The sequence below is a fragment of the Gorilla gorilla genome, chromosome 12, assembly GCF_029281585.2.
Source record: "Gorilla gorilla gorilla isolate KB3781 chromosome 12, NHGRI_mGorGor1-v2.1_pri, whole genome shotgun sequence".
NCBI lineage: Eukaryota > Metazoa > Chordata > Mammalia > Primates > Hominidae > Gorilla > Gorilla gorilla.
This window is the reverse complement of record NC_073236.2, coordinates 101,532,502-101,546,015: the sequence shown is the minus strand read 5'-3', so window position 1 is coordinate 101,546,015 and position 13,514 is coordinate 101,532,502. Positions and strand designations below refer to the sequence as shown.

Sequence of the window (13,514 nt, the reverse complement as noted above, 5' to 3'; positions counted from 1 at the left end):
CTCTTTAAGGCATTGAGATGTTTATGCATATGCACATCAAAAGCACAGCACTTTTTTCTTTACCTTGTTTATGATGCAGAGATATTTGTTCACATGTTTTCCTGCTGACCCTCTCTCCATTATTGCCCTATTGTCCTGCGACATCCCCTTCTCCGAGAAACGCCCGATAATGATCAATAAATACTAAAGGAACTCAGAGACTGGTGCTGGCGTGGGTCCTCCGTATGCTGAGCGCCGGTCCCCTCGACCCACTTTTCTTTCTCTATACTTTGTCTCTGTGTCTCTTTCTTTTCTCAAGTCTCTCGTCCACCTGACGAGAAACACCCACAGGTGTGGAGGGGCAGGCCACCCCTTCATCACTTGAACACTTAGAGGTCATCATAGAGTTATTAATTGGCCTAATTTCAATGTTGTTGTGTCTCAGGGAAAAGGGAAGCCTGAGGAGAGGGAGAGTGATGGGGGAAGGCCAGTGGTTGGAACATTCGGAACACACACAACATGTATCAATTAAGTTTGTCATCTTCTTTGGGCACAGTTTGTGGTGCCCCAATTACAATAGTAACATCAAATATCACTGACCAGAGATCACCATAACTGATACAATAATAAAGAAGACGTTTGAAATACTGCAAGAATTACCAAAATGAAACAGAGGCACAGACTGAGCACATGTTGTTGGAAGCATGATACCAATAGACTTGCTTGAGGCGGAGTTGCCACAAATTTTCCATTTTAAAAAAAAGCGTGATATATGCAAAGAACAATAAAGCAAGGCACAATGAGATGAGGGGTGCCTGCCCCTATCTATGCACCTTCGTTGGAGCAGCCTAGGCTTACCTGAGGAGTCAACACAATTTGCATGTGTGGGGCAATACTAAAGGGAATGTAGGTAAGTAGCAATGGATGTGACATAGACAATGGCTAGAGGACTCCACACAAGGGAAATATCAAATGGGCCTGACCTCTCAGGCATGAAGAAGCTGAGCCTTGGGAGACATGGATGTGAATCACCTACACAGAACGTGAGCATTTCACACTGGGGGAAGTGAATGAGTAGAGACAGATGGAGCACTGAGCATGCCCTGAGATGCTCTGGAGAGAGAAGCGGCTTTTCTTCTGTTTGATAAAGTTGATCCCACCTCGCTTTTTTTTTTTCTTTTTTTTTTTTTTTTTTTTTGAGACAGGGCCTCCCTCTGTCGCCCAGGCTGGGGTGCAGTGGCCAGGTTGGTTTCAAACTCTTGGCCTCAAGTGATCCGCCCACCTCGGCCTCCCAAAGTGCTGGGAATCCAGGCAGGAGACACCGCACCCAGCCCCACCTTGCTTAAAGACTCTGTAATAGCTACCTTAATGATATGCCAATTTTCCTCATGTCATTTCTACTGGACCTAAAACTATAATTATATTCATTTATCCCATGAGGCCAATTACAAAGTTGAACCCTAGAGAAAACACATACCAAAACCAAAAAAAAAAAAAAAAAAAAAAAAGCTTTTCAAATTTTGCTTATTTACTCAGAAAACCTGAGTAATACTATTCGTGAGAATGGATTCTGTGGATGATAGATCATGCTAGATTGGGCTACATTGTAACAAGAATTCACTTTAGAGATTCCAAAGTTAAATGATTAGGCAAACTAGGAGAGGTTCTAATGGTTTGCCCTAGGACATAATTCTAATTATGTCCTAAAATCTGGACTCAATAGTGACCTACACTAAATGAAGTTGAGATGTCAGGAATTCCTGAGTACAATGTAAAAGACTGTCTCCCCAGCCACTCCAGTGCCTGCTTGATAGCTTCAGGAACCCCATCATCATGGAAGGAAGAATGGAGGGGACACTTGGGCTCAGCAAACAGACTTCACACCGAAGCTAATCTGCCTACGACCATGGCTGAGAGCCCAATCTGTCAACTCTGAGCTTCCAGTACGGTGCAGGAACCCAAGGAGATTAGTTTGGCATCTGGTTAGAAGGTTACAAAGAGCCGGGCACGGTGGCTCACGCCTGTAATCCCAGCACTCTGGGAGGCCAAGGCAGGCTGATTAACTGAGGTCAGGAGATCGAGACCATCCTGGCCAACATAGTGAAACCCCATCTCTACTAAAAATACAAAAATTAGCTGGCTGTGGTGGTGTGCGCCTGTAATCCCAGCTACTCAGGAGGCTGAGGCAGGAGAATTGCTTGAAACTGGGAGGCAGAGATTGCAGTGAGCTGAGATCACACCACTGCACTCCAGCCTGGCAAGAGATCAAGACTCTGTCTAAAAGAAAAAAAAAAGGTTACAAAGAACCGCTTTCATCACAGAAAGGCTGCAATTTGTCTCCACTGAGACACTCATTCTGGCTATGGATTAGATTCCCCTGCATGGTATCCTTTGCAGAAGTACTAAATACCTTAATCATGGCCATAATATTCCACCCAAAGGTGCTTTTATTTTATTTTATTTTATTTATTTTTGAGACAGAGTCTGGTTCTTGTCGCACAGGCTGAAGTGCAATGGCACGATCTCAGCTCACTGCAACCACTGCCTCCTGGGTTCAAGCAGTTCTCCTGTCTTAGTCTCCCAAGTAGCTGGAATTACAGGCTCCTGCCACCACGCCCGGCTAATTTTTTTGTATTTTTAGTAGAGATGGGCCTTCACCATGCTGGGCAAGCTGGTCTCCAACTCCTGACCTCAGGTGATCCACCTGCCTTGGCCTCCCAAAGTGCTGGGATTACAGGCGTGAGCCACTGCGCCAAGCCCCAAAGGTGCTTTTTATGAAGAAATTTATTTTACAACGAAAGTAATAATGCAATAAGCCAGTGCTCACAGGATATATGGCAAGACCAGTGAATGCTTTTGCTGTGAAGCAGGTAACTTTATAGAATGGCAGAATGGCCTTCTGAACTCTCCAGTACCAGCCAAGAGACAGCACTTTGTAAAACTGGGTGTTGTCCTACCACGGGCAGGACACATGCTCTTAACAGGAATCGAATGGTATTTCGCCAACAACCAGAATTTATGTCTGGGTATCAATAAATAAAAGTGAGTGTGACAACTTCCACTTTACATTTTTTGATCCAATTGCAAAATGTTTGTTTGCCATCCCTGTGATTTTAGATTCTGCTAGTTTAGAAATATGAATGTCCAAGAGAGAAATGTTTCATCAGAGGAATGCTTCTACCAGTTGAGGCTGGCACTCACCATTTCAGGCTCCTTACACAAAATCACTAAACAAGCAAATAATGGATAGGGGCAGGGGGGAGGGGCAGTGTTACCAATTTATCTGAGGTCATTGATCCTGAGCATCAAGGGAAAATAGGATTTGTACTACATGAAACAGGCAGGTAGGAATGTTTGGAAATTAGGGGATCCTCTGAGGGCTCTTCTCATACTGCCTTGTTTAATGGTGAAAGTTACCAAAGGACTAGAGCAACCCTAGAGAAGTAGAGGACCATCAAGGGCTCCAATCCTTCAAGAATAAAGGTTTGGGTCACTCCACCACATAAAGCCAAAGGTGTGGCTAAGGGCAATGGGAACAGGAGATAAGTAAAGGTCAACTATGGCCTTCTTTTTCTCCTTCCTTGGTGGGTTTTAAATATATAAGTATGTATACTAATTCTTTTTATTCCCCTTCACCCTTCTCCAATTATTCTATATAATTGGTCAGTTACTTTAACAATTTATATATAATTTTTGGGATATAAAGATGGAATGGTAAACATCAAACAAAAATCTTGAATTTAGAGCTAACTGCAATAAATTGGGATGTGGGGCTTCCTCTTTTGAGGAGGGAGTAGCATGTTTTGTATAAGGGACATTTGCATGGCTGTTCAGGTTGGAGATGTGAAGATAGAGTAAGGGTCTATGTTGACCTTGCACAGCCAGAAAGTGAACTGCAGGGAACTCTGTCATTTGAGCCTACTTTGAGTCTTTCAAACACACTCTCCCCACTTTAATCACTCCCCAAGTGTTAATCCTTCATCCCTCATATAGAATAATTTTTACATAGTGCATTGAAATTAGGCTATCAACAGGTGTATTAGCTTCTACCAATCAGAGATACATACACAAGACTTTATTTTGAAAATGAGTTTTCTATGGCTAGGCGCAGTGGATCATGCCTGTAATCCCAGCACTTTGGGAGGCCAAGGCAGACCGATCACCTGAGGTCAGAAGTTCGAGACCAGCCTGGCCAACATGGTGAAACCCTGTCTCTACTAAAAATACAAAAATTAGCCAGGCATGGTGGCGGGCACCTGTAGTCCCAGCTACTTGGGAGGCTGAGGCAGGAGAATCACTTGAACCCGGGAGGCAGAAGTTACAGTGAGCTGAGATTGTGCCACTCACTGCACTCCAGCCTGGGGGACAGAGTGAGACTCTGTCTCAAAAAAAAAAATGAAAATGAGTTTTCTGAGAAAGCCCAAGACAGGTATTTCACTGGCTCAGGGGCAGCAAAGGCAGCTTGGTGATGAAGTCAGTGGTGATGGCAGCTGTTTCCACCACCCACGGCAGAGGCTATGTTATGGCTCCAGTTCTTTTACATGCTCAATTTTGAGGTATGGTTCTGGGAGCTTTCCAAAAAGGTAAGCCTAGCTTCTCTAAAACTTCTGTGAGTTTCAAATAGCCTTTGTGCTTCCCTTCCTACTTAAATTATCTAGCATGGATTCCACTGTTAGAACAAGGAAGGCTGATGCATATAGGAAAGTTTCATAGCTGTGCGCCTATGGACAACTGGCCCTGCCTCTCTCAGCCTCAGTTTCCTCATCTTTGAAAACTTTCAAGCACTGTTGTAAAAATTAGAAACGTTACAGGCAAAGTAACTTATATCTAGGAAATACTTACATCATGACTTCTCAATTCATCAAAATATATTCAAAGTCTACTTCTTTTCATGTGACCCAGGGTCATTATTATCTTGCACCTGGATTATTTCAGTCACTTCTTAATTAATCTTTTTCTACTCTATCCCCTCCTTACCCTCAAGTCTATTCTCATCACAATAGCCAAGATGACCCAATCAAAATTTAAGTCCACTTCAGTCACTGTTTTGCTCAACATGACCTAATGGTTCCCAGTTTCTGTCCTACTAACAATTCCTTTCAACAGCCTACAGGACCTCCAAGGCCATGCCCCCTAATACTTCCCCGATCTCATCACTTTCTGCCCGCTGTTCATTCCCTCCTAGTCAGACTCACCTCCTTCCTATCCTTTTAACATGATACCCACACTCATTCTGCAGGCCTTAGCATGCCTGTTCCTTTTCTCTGGAATACTCTTCCCCAAAATATTTGCATGGCTCATTGCTTCATCTCCTCCAAGTCTTTGCTCAAATGTTGCCTCTCAAGAATGCTTACCCTCACCATCCTATTTCAAATAGTAAACCCTCGCACCCCCAGCACTCCTCATCCTATTCTATTTTTTTCTATAGCACTTACCACATTCTAACAAACCACTGAATTTACTTTATTACATTTTTGCCTGACTTTCTACAAAGACTGACATTTTTGTCTCTTTTATTCTTTGACATTTCCCTAATGCCTGTAACTAGTACCTGATAAATATCTGTGAGATGAATAAATTGATCAAATGAATAATTATTGCTCCTACAACTGCTATCCTCCTGCATACAACATATGGTACCATATAAATATTTGGTATTTATATATGACATATGGTACCTAATAAATACTTGTGGAATGAATAAACTGAATGATCAAATGAATGAATGAATGAATGAATGTTTCTATAATTGCTGTATTACTACTACTGCTACTACCACTACTGCAGCCCTCTTCCTTGGCCCTTCCAACTTCATTTTCTACATTCACCTTGAAAAATTCTGCCTGAGCAAGAAGTCAGATTCAGAGCAGGAAGTTACTGAGCCAACAGCATAATCTTTCCTCAGGCTCCTACAACTGTAATGATAACTATCTCAAGAACACAAAGCTTTTAATTCTGAAATGCAATTTTGTTTGCGGGATAGGAGAAAGAGAAGGTAGAAGGAAGGTACTGGGTGTTTTCATTTGTTTGTACTAAAACATGCCCTGATCAATGAAACCTAAAATGATTCATGCTAGATGTGCAACTTGTAAAGAATTAAGAGGTAAGGTAGATGGATCCCCCTTAAATTTTGAGAAAATCAGTGATGCATAGAGCTCATGCCACCCAACGGGGCAACGCACATGAATACTAAGTTCAACCTCTTGTAGTGAATGGTCAGGGACATTGGTGATAACAAAGATATTCGTGAGACAACTGGGGAAACTTGAATGCTGACTGGATATTTGATATTAAGTAATGATCTATTATTTTAGGATAAAGGTATTGTGGTTACTGATATATGCTGAAGTATTTATGATAGAAATGATATAATACCTGGGATTTCCCTCAAAATAGTCAAGCTTCAGATGGGGGGAATGGAAGTGTGTAGATAAAACCAGACTGCATATGTGCTGATAACCATTTAAACTGGGTGATGGGTACATGAAACTTCATTACACTATTCTCTCTACTTTCATGTTTGAAAATCTTCATAGTAATGTCTTTAAACATCCTTTTAAATCTACCAGGCTATAGGTAGATTTAAAAATTTTCTGACTGACAATAGGTTGAGTTTATCTGAAGACCTGGGATAAATAGAAAGCAAATGTCTGGGTTAAGATAAAAGATTGTGGACACCAAAGTTCTTATTTGCAGAGGAAGTCTTCAGGTAGCAGGCTTCAGAGAGAATAGGCTGTAAAACGTTTCTTATCAGACTTAAAGTCTGTGTTGATGTGAATGCCTGAGAGGTTTAATGAGGTATGTCCGACCCCCACTTCCCATCATGGCCTGAACTGGTCTTTCAGGTTTAATTTTAAGAGTGCACTGGCCAAGGACAAAGTCCATTCAGATAGTTGGGGGAGGTCTTAGAATTTTATTTTGGGTTGACAGCTGAGTACCTATTTCAGAATCGTGGTAATGCAGTTGAAGATACTCTAGTCAGGGCTCTCTGCTCCTCCCATTTGACAGACAGCCATATCTTCTCGTGTAGCACCAGCCACATCCTGAGATACCATGGTTAAGGTGAAGGCCAGAGTCAACAGATTTGGCCAGATCGGGCACCAGATCACCAGGGCTGCTTTTAACTCTGGTAAAGTGGATATTGTTGCCATCAGTGACCCCTTCACTGGCCTCAACTACGTGGTCTGCATGTTCCAGTGTGGTTCTACCCATGGCAAATTCCACGGCACTGTCAAGGCTGAGAATGGGTAGCTTGTCATTAACAGAAATCTCATCACCATCTTTCAGGAGCGAGATCCCACCAAAATCAAATGGGACAATGCTGCCGCTGAGTACATTGTGGTGTCCACCGGTGTCTTCACCACCACAGAGAAGGCTGGGGCTCACTTGCAGCAGGGAGCCAAAAGGGTCATAATCTCTACTCCCTCTGCTGACGCCCCCATGTTCATGATGGGCGTGAACCATAAGAAATATGAAAACAGCCTCAAGATCATCAGCAATGCCTCCTGTACCACCAACTTCTTAGCCTCCCTGGCCAAGCTCATCCATGACAACTTTGGTATTGTGGAAGGACTCATGACCACGAGCCACACCATCACTGCCACCCAGAAGACTGTAGATGGCCCCTGCAGGAAACAGTGGTGTGATGGCCAAGGGGCTCTCCAGAACATCATCCCTGCATCTACTGGTGCTGCCAAAGCTGTAGGCAAGGTCATCCCTGAGCTGAATGGGAAGATTACTAGCATGGCCTTCTGTGTCTCCACCACCAATGTGTCGGTCATGCATCTGACCTGCCATCTGGAAAATCCTGCCAAATATGATGACATCAAGAAGGTGGTGAAACAGGCATCAGAGGCCCCTCAAGGGCATCCTGGACTACACTGAGCACCAGGTTGTCTCCTCCAGCTTTAACAGTGACACCCACTCTTCCACCTTCAATGATGGGGCTGGTATTGCCCTAAATGACCATTTTGTCAAGTTCATTTCCTGTTATGACAATGCATTTGGCTACAACAACAGGGCAGTGGACCTCATGGCCCACATGGCCTCCAAGAAGTAAGACCCCCAGACCACCAGCCTCAGGCCCTCAGCTGCTAGGAATCCCCTATTGCACTAGGTCTCCTACCACACTGAGAATCTCCCCTCCTCACAGTTTCCATCCAGACCCCCTGAAGAGGGAGGGGTCTAGGGAGCCCCACCTTGTCATGTACCATCAATAAAGTCCTCTGTGCTCAGCCAAAAAAAAAAAAAAAGATACTCTAGTCAGCAGGATTCCATGATTTTCACCAACAATATTCAGCTGCTAGGTATAGGTACAGGTAGAGACTTGGGTTTATAAACAGAGCTGAAGTTTCATCAAGTGGGTACACAGGATAGCTAAGGATATTTATAAAGGAATGGTTGTAGTGCTGGACCACTGCATCTTAGCTGAGTAAGAAGGCAAGGAGATGAGGGCAATATGTATGAACAAGCAGTAGGGTGAAAGGATAAGGCTTCAATGAGATTAGAGGATTGTTTGAAAGGAAACACTGCAGTCAATGAACTGAAAGGAAGCCATAAAATCTAGATTTGGGAGGTAGTAATGACATAGTAGAAGGGTATGACTTATGAATGAGTAGACATGGAGGACAGGAGGTCTTTTGGGGGCTGAAGAAATCAAGGGATGGGATGGGTCATTCATGTGGCATTAAGGATCCAAGAATGACCACAGAAGGAAGCTGGAAGCCAGGTGCCAGAGTTATCAACGAAGGAGGGGGTGTGGTAGGGAGGTCAGTAGATTGCCCACGGTAAGTTGGGGTGACAAGTGGAAAAGTCTGATAACTTTAAAGAAGCTGTTTTATTTGTTGTTTAATAGAAAAAAGACTTGAAAGGGTGCAATGGAGCACAGGAACGTCACCTCTGTTAGGACCGGCAGTAGCTAGGGAGGGAGAAAGTCAGCCTTGAGAGGGCTGCAGGGGAGACATTCCACTAGGGGAATAGAAGACACCAGGGTTTCAGTTAAAGTGAAAAATGAAGAGAACGCACACACAGAGAAAAAGTGTTTCGGCAAATTGCTAATAACAGACCGTGGATTATAGACAACACAAAAGACAGGTGTGGGAGGCCATGGAAGAGTTGAAGGTGGGCTTAGATTAGGTAGTGGTTCTCAGTCCTAGCCACACAACAGAATCATCTGGGGAACTTTTGAAAGTACTGATGCCTGCACACAGATCAACTGAATTAGAATCTCTAGGGGGTAAGGCCAGGGTATGTACAGCCCAGTAACCAAACTTTCAAATACAGTCATCCCCCAGTATCCATGGGCGATCAGTTCCAGGATCCCTGTGGATACCAAAATCCACAATGCTCAAGTCCCTTACAGAAAATGGCCTGGTATTGGCATAGAAGCTACACATATCCTCCCATATGATTCAAATCATCTCTAGATTACTTATAACTAATACAACGTCAGCGCTATGAAACTAGTTGTTTAGGGAATAATGACAAGGAAAACAAGTCTGTATTGTACATGCTCAGTACAGATGCAACCATCCACTCTTTTCAATTTTCCAACCCAGGCTGGCCGAATCCATGGATGCAGAACCCACAAATACAGAGGACTACTTACTTGTACACACTAACACAAGTAACAGATGAGAAGGGGGAAAATGGAATCAGTGTTTATCTCTGATGAGTACATCAAAATCTTAAGGGTGAATGTCTTTATACTTTCAAATTTTCTTGTGCATATTTCAGATTGAATTTAAAAAGGGGGCTTTTGTTTGAGGGGGATTGCTTAAAGAAAGGGGTTTATAATACAGTCTCAATTTCTACCGTTCACACATGGAATTTATTTGGTCTGTCTGACCCAATCTGTTTCTGGTAAAGGTGCATGAAATGAGCTTTGAAAAAATATCTAAAACTTAAAAATAAAGGAAAAGGCGGTAGATCATGTCCTTTCAAAGTCATACAGGGACATTGCTTAACATGCCTATCAAGAAGGCTTCTAGGCAAGCCTTCTGAAGAAATTTATATATTTCTTTATGTATTGAATCCTAGCAGATTGTGTGTGTATATATAGTGTGCATATATATATATATATATATATATATATACACACACAATGAAATATTATTCAGCCTTAAAAAAGGAGATCCTGCCATTTGTGACAAGGAACCTAGAGGACGTCATGGTAAGTGAAATGAGTCAAACACAGAAAAATACTGCATGATCTCACTTATGTAACAGAGTAGAATGGTGGTTACCAGGAGCAGGGGAAATGGGAAGATGGAGGTCAAAGGGTAAGTCTAGAGATCTAACGCACAGCATGAGGACTACAGTTAATAATATTGTATTGTGTATTGGCAATCTGCTAAGACAGCTTTTAGGTGCACTTAGTACAAAAAAAAAGGAGGGGGTAACCATGTGAGATGATGAATATGTTAATTTGCTTGACTATAATATCATTTCACTATATAAAATGGCATATTACATACTTTTAATATATGTAATTTTTAAAAGTTAACATATAATGAGCTTATTTTTTAATGTTTTAACATTTTTGTTTTAATTTCTAGTAAGATAAATATTGGCAGATCATTTGGGGGCCTCAATTTTTAAGAGCCAAAGGGGATCCTGAGACTCAAGTCTGAGACTCACTGATCTGTATTTGTTTGGCGTTGCCATTTACTACTAAGGGCTCACATTACTCAGCACACTCATTTCAAAATGCCCTTCCTGGTGGACTACATAACTCCTATGTCTCCAGTTCTGCTTTGAAACAGCCTTTCGCCATCTCCGGTTTCCTCGTTAAGAAGTTGAATAAATTTTATTATGTATTCATTGTGTATTTGGACAAGAGTCATGTATAATTTTAAGGATTATACTTTGATAGGAGGTACGATCTGCTGATTTATACAATTTAGTCCTGAGTTTCTTTTCTCTGTATTCAAAAGCTGGTGAAAGAACAGGGAACATTATGAAGTCTCATAATCATTCTTAAACATTTCCCTAATGAAATGAAAGAAGACTGCAATCATCAGCTATGTCTAAAACTATTGTGTTCCTTCACAAAAGTATTTAAAAGGAAAGAACAAGTACAAAGTTTGTGAAGCAAAATGACATAGTTGTGAAAGAAGATCCAAGCTTGAGAATGGGTCTCTAATTTGAGAGATAACATTTACTTTAATATGGAAGAAGAGCACACTTTCAATCTATTGCCAAGATCTTTCCTTCCCAATACAAGCTCCACCTTCCTCCCAGGGAAACAACACAGTACAACAACATAATTTCAGCTCTGTCTGTGCAGAAAGCTTTCTTAGTCAGAAAAGTATAAAAACAGCAGGAGAAATCCATAATTCTGCTACTCATTAGGAAACACTTAACACTGATCTCAGGCTTCAGTATGCATTAGAATTATCTGAGAGACCTGGTAGAAATACAGATTTAAATTCACTATGCAGGGTGGGAGGGATAGCATTAGGAGATATACCTAACATAAAAGATGAGTTAATGGGTGCAGCACACCAGCATGGCACATGTATACATATGTAATGAACCTGCACGTTGTGCCCACGTACCCTAGAACTTAAGGTATAATAAAAAATAAATAAATTCACTATGCAATGTGGGGGCGGGGGGGGGGGGGTGCCACACAGCACTCCAGGTGACTCTAATCGAAAATAAAAAGCGAGCCAGGTGGAGTGGTGCATGTCCATAGCCCTAGCAACTTGGGAGGCTGAGGTGGGAGGACTGCTTGAGCCCAGGAGTTTGAGACCCCACCCCCATCCCTTAAAAAATAAAAAATAAAAATAAAAATTCATATTTTGAGAAACTATACTAAAGTATTAGAATTGGCCGCATAGCTGTTGTGTTTTTCTAAGAATCGTCCGTGTAACCTTAATATCTAAATGTCAAGCCCCTCTACCTGATCTGAAAGGCCCTTCACAATCTTGCCCAGGTCTTTAAACTTCAATTCCACTCCTACATCCGTCTCTGCCCTTCAATAACTCCCTAGTACAGCCACGCTGAACCATTGCTGTATTCCTTCTTGATGTCGACCCTTCTCTCTATTTCCTCTTCTCTGGGTGGGACTATTTATTCTTCACAGCGGTGTGATAGGGTGGGTAAGTACATAGCCCTCTGGACTCTAAAGCCAGTAGACCTGGTTTCCAATCCCAGAGCACCCTCACTTTGGTAAATGTGGTTGACCTCTCTGAACCTGAGATGCCTCCTCTATAAAATCAGAGATAAGAATACCCACCCCAAGGCTATTTGCATGAGCACTGGCAGCATTCAGTATAGATGCTAAACATGTTTATACCCCCCAACACACAGGAAACCTTCAGTCTTCCCAGGAAAAACTGCCCTGTCCTCTCTAAATAATATAAACATCCCTCTTGGAGATAAACACACATTATACAGGCCTGTAAACCCAATTCTGGTAGGACTTATAAGCAGATACTTAGGAAACTGCATTAGATCAAATCAGTAGTTTTAAAAATAACACAGGCCAGGTGCGGTGGCTCACACCTGTAATCCCAGCACTTCGGGAGGCTGAGGTGGGTGGATTGCCTGAGGTCAGGAATTTGAGATCAGCCTAACAAGGTGAAATCCCATCTCTACTAAAAATACAAAAACTAGCCAGTTGTGGTGGCAGGTGCCTATAATCCCAGCTACTCGGAAGGCTGAGGCAGGAGAATCGCTTGAACCTGGGAGGCAGAGGTTGTAGTGAGCCGAGATTGTGCCACTGCACTCTAGCCTAGGTGACAGAGCGAGACTCCATCTCAAAAAAAAAAAAAAAAAGGAGAACCCAAATCCATAAGGTAGCCTACCCTCACCATCCCCCAAAGTTATTTTACCAGAGGGTTTTTAATGATCATATTCCTTCATAGTTTGATTATTTTGATGCCAAGGGGAGAAAAAGCAACCACTGATATTTAGGATCCCACAGTTGCCAGATAACCACCAAGCTTACCTACAGCAGGTGGCATATGCCTAAGCATGGAAGGCAGATTGAGGTGAAGTTGACTAATCCAGTCCATGTTAAAACATTCTGAGCATTTAGTATGCACAAAAATGTTTGATAATGTAAAAAAAAAGTGCACAAAGTATGGTTTCTTCTTTCCGAGGAGCTCAACCCATTTAGGGGAAAGTACTGACAAATGCTTTCTTCCATAGACAAAAATAACAATGACCACCACCCTCCAAAATTCATCTTGTTTATCCTCTTCAGGAAACAGAGGAAGTTAAAAATAAGTACTATTTGGAAGATAGGTGTTTGTTTACAAATATCAATGCCATAAAAAAGATTTAAAAGTCTGCCAGGATGTGGAAATTCTCATCACATCCTCCTAACATCTGTGAGGGGTAATATTATTCCTATTTTATAGATGAAGAAGCTGAGGCTCAACTGCTATATAAGCGTTAGCACAAATTCATGAAGCTTGCGTGGTGGAGCTAGGAACAAAGCTCAGTTTTAACTACAAGGTCATCTCCTTTGCTTAGAATTAAAATTTAAGCATTCTTCCAGATCTAGGTTGAGTTTTTAGGTAGTC

General features: G+C 42.1%; 1 pseudogene; it reads left to right on the top strand.

Moving 5' to 3' along the window:
- Window positions 1-7,032: 7,032 nt before the first annotated feature.
- On the top strand, window positions 7,033-8,038 carry LOC101127924 (glyceraldehyde-3-phosphate dehydrogenase-like; annotated as a pseudogene).
- The last annotated feature ends 5,476 nt before the right edge of the window (window positions 8,039-13,514 follow it).